We start from the raw sequence: 7,111 nt of genomic DNA, 5'->3' as shown, positions 1-7,111 counted from the left end.
ACAGAAGCAGTGAGGAAAAGGCTACAGATCTCAGGAAGACCCAAAAGAGTAGTGGCGGCTACAGGGGAAAAAAAGTCAAAGAATGGATCCTGTAATTCTCTACTCTTCTTCGCCTTAACCAATCAGGCGTCAGCATCGCCGGGCCGGCAGACCAATCAGAAGCCGGAACAGGAGCTCTAGTCGCCGATAGAGGCTTCCCCGGGGAGTGTGGCCAGAGCCCGGGTGCCCCGCCCCACCCCCTCAGGCCCCGCCCAGACCCCGCCCAAGGCCCGCCCCGCCGCGGCCAGCAGCGCCTGCCCCGGAGTCCCCTGGCCAGCGGACGGCTGCTGGGGCCGAGTATTGTCTTAAACGCCGAAAAAAAGAAGAAAGGCGGGAGGGTGGGGAACTGCCAAGTGACCGGGAGAGGATTTATAACATGTTCTTTCACCGTCGACAATATTGCACAATGTATGAAAGAGACGGTATCGCCTGGACAGGAGCGTGAGGGCGCGGGCAAGGTAAGCCGCCCCCGGCCGGCTGGTCTGGGCGTGGAGGGCACCAGGAGGAGATCCGGGCGCACCTCCTACGCTGAGCTGCTGTCTTTCGCGGGGGTCTGCGTGCCGGTCCGCTCTCTGGAGGGTCTGGTGCGCCTTGAGCAGTGTGGACGCGGCCCCAAGAGCTGCGGTGTCTCCGAGGCGGGGTGGACGCGGCCCCCTGAGCTGAGACGTATCCAGTGACCTGGGGGGACTGCTGAAGCGGTGTAGACGAGCGCAGGGGAGCCGGCTGAGGCGCCCCGCACCCCGAAATCCTGAGGTCGTAGAGACTGATCCCTAGGACTGGGGTTGACGGTCCTCCTAACTCGTGGCGAGTGAGACTGGAGACTCGGGCTATGACTGAGCCAGCGACCCGGGGGCAGGTGAGGCCGTGTGGACACGCGCCGCGGAAGCACGAGCAGGTGTAGACGCGGGCGGGTGGCAGACGCAGAAAGTTCGCCAGAGCGTGTGGCGCCGGTGGCGCGGAGGGAGGGTCCGCGCGTTTGGGGACCCCCCGCCCCACCCCCGCTCCACCTCCATCACCGCCGTGGGTCTCAGCTGCTTCCCCTGGCCGGAGGCACCCTCGGGGGAACCCTGGACCCCTGCGTCAGGAGTGACCGAACTGAGCCCTAGAGGAAAACCAGAAATTGATTTCGAACCTCTAGGGCACACTTGCTCTGTCTCCCCTGGAGCTTGGGGCATCTGCATATCACCTAGGAGGAATCTGAGGGGCAGAGACCATCCTGGTGTCCAGACAGGCGCTAGTTATCCGCTGAGGGGACACAAACCCGTCTGGTCCAAGCCCGGAGCCCTGCTCCTTCTCTCCTTCCACTTCTGCCTCAGGGAGGAGAAAGGGTGCCTGGCTGCTGGTGCTGGGGTGCAGAGGAAACCTGGGGGTGGGGTGTAGGGAGGCCCTGGATCTGCCTCCCACTGCCTCTTGGGGGCTCCGGGTGACCCCATAGGTTCAGGCAAGGGAATGAATGGAGGAAGGAAGGCAGTGGTGAGAGGCAGAGTATTGGGCAGGTGATGTGATTGCTCACCTGCCTTGACCCCAGGGGAGCGCTGTCTGGCGCAGATCAAGTGGGGCAGGGTATCCATGTGACACTCCTCTAGAGGAGAAGGAAGACACCCAACCTCAGTCTCTGCCACCAGGGAAGAGTAGAAGGGGGCCCAGAGGCTGGAGGAGGTGCCGGTCGGTCCAGGGTTGTTCTTAGGGGTAGCTCTGTCTCATCTCCCACTACTCTCTGTGCCTTTCCCCCTGCCATTCTGACTCCTACACCCTCCTAGTCTCTGTGATTCCGCCTACCACAGGTCCTTTGCACATGTTGTTTACTTTTTTTTTTTTTGATCAACAACTAGTCATTAAACATCTACTATGTCCCAAGCACAGGCAACTCAGTGGCGAACAGGACAGACCTCTGACCTCTTGGGGACTTCCAGACTAGTGCAGGGAAACAGATGGTGAACAAGAATCAGGAAAGGAATGGGGACAGGAGGCAATCTAGAGTGGCCATCAGGAAAGGCTCCTCTGCAGAGGTGACAGTGAGTCAAAGGGTTAATGCCTCATCATCAGTCACCTCCTCCAAGAAGCCTTCCTTGATCTCCCCTGACTCGACACTTCCCCTATGATCCACTCTCATAGCCTGGGAACCCCTCCCTCCAGGGACATTTTTATGGCATTACTGGGTTAATGTTTGACTCCTCCCATCGGTTGTTAGTGCCAGGAGGGCAGGACCTGAGTCTCAGGGTGTTTGTAGGCAAATCGAATAAAGAATGAGTAGAATTTTCCCAGAAAAACAGGAGCTGCTTAGCCAGATCAGGCACCCAGATGGCAGAAATTTTTCTTTCCCCTTCCCTGGCCTGGGTCCTGGGCTCCACACCCCATTTGCTGTCCACAGAAACAAATGGAAAGAAACCAGCAGGCTCAGTGAAGAAGAGGGCAGGGAGAGGCCTGGCACGGATGGCCCGCTGAAGTGCCAAGGCTGGCCCTCGGGAAGCGAAGGGACTCTGGGGTGGGGCGGGGGGGAGGCCTGGGGACAGGTGAGTGTCTTTTTCTCTGAGCTCAGACCAGCCTAAGCCTCATTTTTGTGTCCCAGCTCTGGGAGGCTTGGTTTCCTTCAAATCCCACTCTGGAGAAGGCGGGGGTCAGCAGGGTTCCCCGGAAGGCCGGGTTACAGGGACACATTACCTGCCCTCCTCCCTCACATCTTGGACAGACAGGACCCAGAGTCAGGCCTCTGGGCCACAGATAGCAACCCAGGTTATCTGCGGTTCAGTTAAACTCCGGGCTGGAAAGGAGGAATCAGGCTGAGAGGGCCAACTCTTACTTTTATTTTTAATAGTTTCTGTCCTCAGTGAATTTCTCCCTCCCGGGCTCCGTCAGACCTGTGCGCCTGGCAGCTTTCCCGTGGAGATTACCGCTCTCACAGATGCCTGACAAAGCTTTTAGCACCCCCACCCCCACCCTCCCCACTTCAGGGGACTGAGTGGCCTCCACGCACAGCTAGACAGTGTCTGCATGTTTTACTGAGGCTCCGGCAGGGATGGAATGAAAACGGGCTCCCCACCCACCCCCCCAGCTCTCCTGACTGGAGTCACTTTAAAAAATTAATTTGCAGTGATTTAATCCCTTCTGTTCTATGGGGATCACCAGCATCTTAAAGATGTATTTAAATCAGATCACTGTTCCCCATTAACCCTTCACTGCCTCCCCCACCCAGCAGGAAGAGCACTGGATTTGGAGTCACTGGTTCACTGCCAAGTTCTGCTAATGAGTGGGCTGTGTGACCCTGGGCAAATTACTTAACCTCTCTGTGCCTCCATTGGCTCCTCTGGAAACTGAGGTTAATGATAATCCTTCCCTCACAGGGCGTTGCGAGGATTAAGTTAGATAACGTTCAGGGAAGAGCCATGCAGTGCCAGGCCTGTGTTTTCCGTTCCCCCAGTACTAGCTGTCCCTTTAATGAGCTTGGTGACCTTGGGCGGGCCACTCAGCTGCTCCTGGCCTTCGATTTCTGCATCTGAAAAGCTCAGGGGTTGCCCTAGGAGAGGATGCCACTGAGCCCCCCACCTCCAGCCCTGAACCCCCACTCAACTCCTCCTGCCTTCTGCCAGACGCCCCCCAACCCCCAGCCCTCACCACCCCGTTCCTCGATATCCAGGCTCTCAGTTCTAATTGGAGAGGGTCCCCCTCCCCAGCTGCCTCTCCTGGCTCCCTGTGAACTCGCAGAGCTGGGACCCCAGGGGCCTGCAGTTCTTGGCTCTTTTTCAGGAGCAATTAGCCACAAGCCTTGAAGGTGGCCTCAGTGGGCGTGTGGCCAGGCCACTGGAAGCTGGGACTCTGCTCCATCTGTGGCCTGCAGGGCTCCCCCAGGCGCTGGGGTCCCCATTGCCAGTGGCGGGGAGGCAGAGTCCTCGGCAAAGCCATTTCCATTTCTGCACTTTATGACTCCTTGAAGCCCCGAGTCTGAGTGTAAATTAGTTCTACCCTGTGCTTTTGTTGGCAACTGTCTGTTCCTTGGAAGCGAGGGGCTTTTGTCAGGAAGAACAAAGCTGTTTGGTGTTTTTCTGATTTGGGAGAAGCGAGCTCCTGGGGGAGGGCTCGTTGCTTCTCAGTGTCAGGCAAAAGTCCTTGGTTCTCAGACTCCTCGGTTTTGTTTGGGGTTTTTAACTCCTATGGCTTCAGAGTCACATATGTTTGTGTGTGTGTGTTGGCTGAGGGATTTTTTTCCCTCCTTTTTGGCTTGCAGAGTGTATTCCGTGGAAGCTAATTCCAGGGACTGAACTTTTCAAATCACTGCTTCAACAGCTTTTAGAAATCTGGACCTAGTTACGCCTGTCATCCATGTGTAAAGATTTAGAAAAAAAATTCCAAACCCGAGGGTGGGCACTTGCTGGAGACCTGAGGTCAGAGCCAAAATGTCGAACGCCTCTTGGGACGGGAGGGGGCTGGAGGGGAACGCGGTCTGCTTGGTGCCAGACATCTGGATATTTCGAAAACATCTGGGTGGCTGGATTTTTCAGGTTTCTGCCTGACATTTAATATCACAAACACTGAGGCTGCCTCCAGTCCCCATGTCCCCCGTGCACCCCCCACCGCCTCCCAAACACACACCCAGCCCCTTCCCTCCCCTTCCTGACGGTAAGAAACATCCATTCTTTCCAATTCCCCAGCGTTTCCCCCCTACCGGAAATCTGATGGGCTTATGACATCATGGCTGGCTGCTGAGCGATGAAGTGGATGCCACAAAGAAATCCGACATATCAGATGGATTCTGTAATCAGTTTCCCTCCGGCTGTAGTAACAGGCGCAAAGTCAGGAGGATCTGAGCTTTGTTTAAAAAACAAAAAATAGAACTAAGACTTAACCTGTATTCAATACATTTTTTTTTTTCAAAAGCGAACAGACCTTTTGGACATCATCCTATTTGAATAGAAATGCTGGTTTTTATGGAATGAAAGTGGCTAATAAACCAGACCTGAAACTGCCTGGGAACGCACGTTCCATCTCTGTTGAGTTTTTGTGTGTCCTTATTCACTAATAAAGGAGGAACTGGAGACGTTTTCTCTCTCTTCGTTATTCAAATGGGATAGCTTTTTTATTTTTTTGGAAGCCAATAAAATTCACTGGGTAAATTGCTGGTTTATGTTTTTCCAGGAATCCATTTTTATGGAGTGACCTTGGACCTGACCCGGTCTGCAAACATTGTATTTCCCTCTGCTGGTTTTTCTGGCTGTGAAACTGTTAAGTGGATGCAGTTAAGCCTGCTTTTCAGCCTCCTCTCTGCAGGGAAGGGCTGGGACCTGGTGGGCTAGGTCGGTTCGCGGGATGAAGAACCACTTTGAAAGGATAAAGCAGGGGAAGAGACAGTAAAGGGGGCTGTGACATGAGCCCCAGAGCAGCCTGGCAGGGGGAGCCCACCGTCCTCCCCACCCCCCCGAGGGGGAGCGAGGGACCTCAGAAATAGCTCCTGACTGAGGCAGCTCGCCCGAATGCAGGCTCTGGTTAGAGGAAGCTCAGGCTTCCGGGAGCTGTGCCTGCCAGGCCCCTAGAGTGGGCACGTGGGTCTCACGGACCAGGGCGGGAGTCTCAGCTCCTCCGTGGACAAGCTGTGGGGCCCTTGACCTTGCAGCCCTGGGAGCGGGCATGAGGACCCCACCTTGCCTGCTGGAAGGAGCGTGATGCTGGACGCTGCCCATGATGCCCGGCCGCTTCTCAGAGCTGGGAGAGGCTGGGGGAGATTCTGGAGTCGAGTCCACTCTGCCGGCCACGACCTGCGTGATGACCTTGATCTGTGTGATGTTCTCTGTGCCTTGGTTTCCTCGTCTGTCAAACCACCATAATAGCAGGACAGACCTCATGCCTGGGGCAGCTGAAAGAACCAACGTAGCACGTGCTCACCAAGCCTTCGCTCTCACAGGAGTTGTACCCTGAGCCCAGCAGGCAGGGTGCTGGCTAGGACTGGGGCCTGGGATGGGGAGGGGTGTGTCAGGCTGAGCACAGGTAGAGGACAATCAAGGACTGAATACAGCCCCGCTCCCCTCTCGGCACAGAATTCTCCAAGGCTCCCCACTGCCCAAAGGGAACAAAGTTCCTCCCTTCTCTGGGCCACAGGTCCCTCACACTTGGGCCTCCTGTGCTGTTCCCTTCCCTTGTTTGCTGTCCTCTCAGCTGAAGCACGCTGTCTTCTCTGGACTCAGTACTAAAGGGTAGGTCACGTTTTCCAGCCCCTTCCATCACTTTATTCTGTGTACTTTGTCTGGATGAATTCATTTGATCCTCACACCAACCCATGCAGGGTTATCATTCCAGTTTTAGAGGCAAAGACGGAAGCTTCAGGGGTTAAGTTAAGCCCCAGGGGTTGGGCTCCTGCACCATTCACTGAACCCCCACCCCGCTGGCTCCACTGGGCCTTCCTCCTCCTGTTTTCCACCTCATCCCGAAAGCCAGAACACCTGCCTTCTCAGGATGCCTGTCCCACCTCCCCCTGCCGAGACTCTCAAGGTGTACCACCTTGGCCAAGAGATCCCAGCTCACCCTCCAGCCTTGTCATCCGATGAACGCTGGGGGGCCCCGTGTGCCCTGGGGTCCTTGTCCGCCTCTCCTACAGGCCAGGAGCTGGGCTGTGGCCAGTCTCAGGTCCCTCTTGAGGCCCTCACTGTGTGTAAGACGTAGGGACTCCTACAGCAGCTCCCCACACCCAGCCTGACTTCTCTCCCCAACTCCAGGCCCGTCTGGCCGACGCCTTTTCCCGCTACATCTCCATGTGGATGGCCAGGGTTCAGCTTCACTCAGCAGGTCACAAACCGAGCTCTTGAAATTCATGCCCACCACCTTCCCCATCTCAGGTAATGACACCCTCATTTTCTACTCACTTCCCCAGGCCAAAAACCTTGGGATTGTCTTTCATGCTGCTCTTTTTCATAATCTCGAGCTCTCTCCGCCCCACCCCCACTCTCATTCACCATCAGCAAATACCATTGGTTGTATTTTCAAAATATCCCAGCAGTTCGACCCCTTTTCCACCTGCACTGCCCACCCACGTGAGGGCAGCAGCCTCCGCGTGGCTCTCCTGCTTCCCCCTCCGTCCCCGGAATCC

The 7,111-nt window shown here is 56.1% G+C and overlaps 1 long non-coding RNA gene across 1 annotated transcript; it reads left to right on the top strand.

Annotated features, from left to right (window-relative positions):
• Positions 1 to 282: 282 nt before the first annotated feature.
• LOC109558851 (uncharacterized) lies at positions 283 to 5,069 on the top strand. The gene is made up of 2 exons (XR_002180659.2): positions 283 to 497; positions 4,686 to 5,069. It is a non-coding gene; the product is annotated as an uncharacterized lncRNA (long non-coding RNA).
• The last annotated feature ends 2,042 nt before the right edge of the window (positions 5,070 to 7,111 follow it).

Source organism: Bos indicus, chromosome 5 (assembly GCF_029378745.1).
Source record: "Bos indicus isolate NIAB-ARS_2022 breed Sahiwal x Tharparkar chromosome 5, NIAB-ARS_B.indTharparkar_mat_pri_1.0, whole genome shotgun sequence".
NCBI lineage: Eukaryota > Metazoa > Chordata > Mammalia > Artiodactyla > Bovidae > Bos > Bos indicus.
This window is presented reverse-complemented; position numbering and strand designations above follow the sequence as displayed.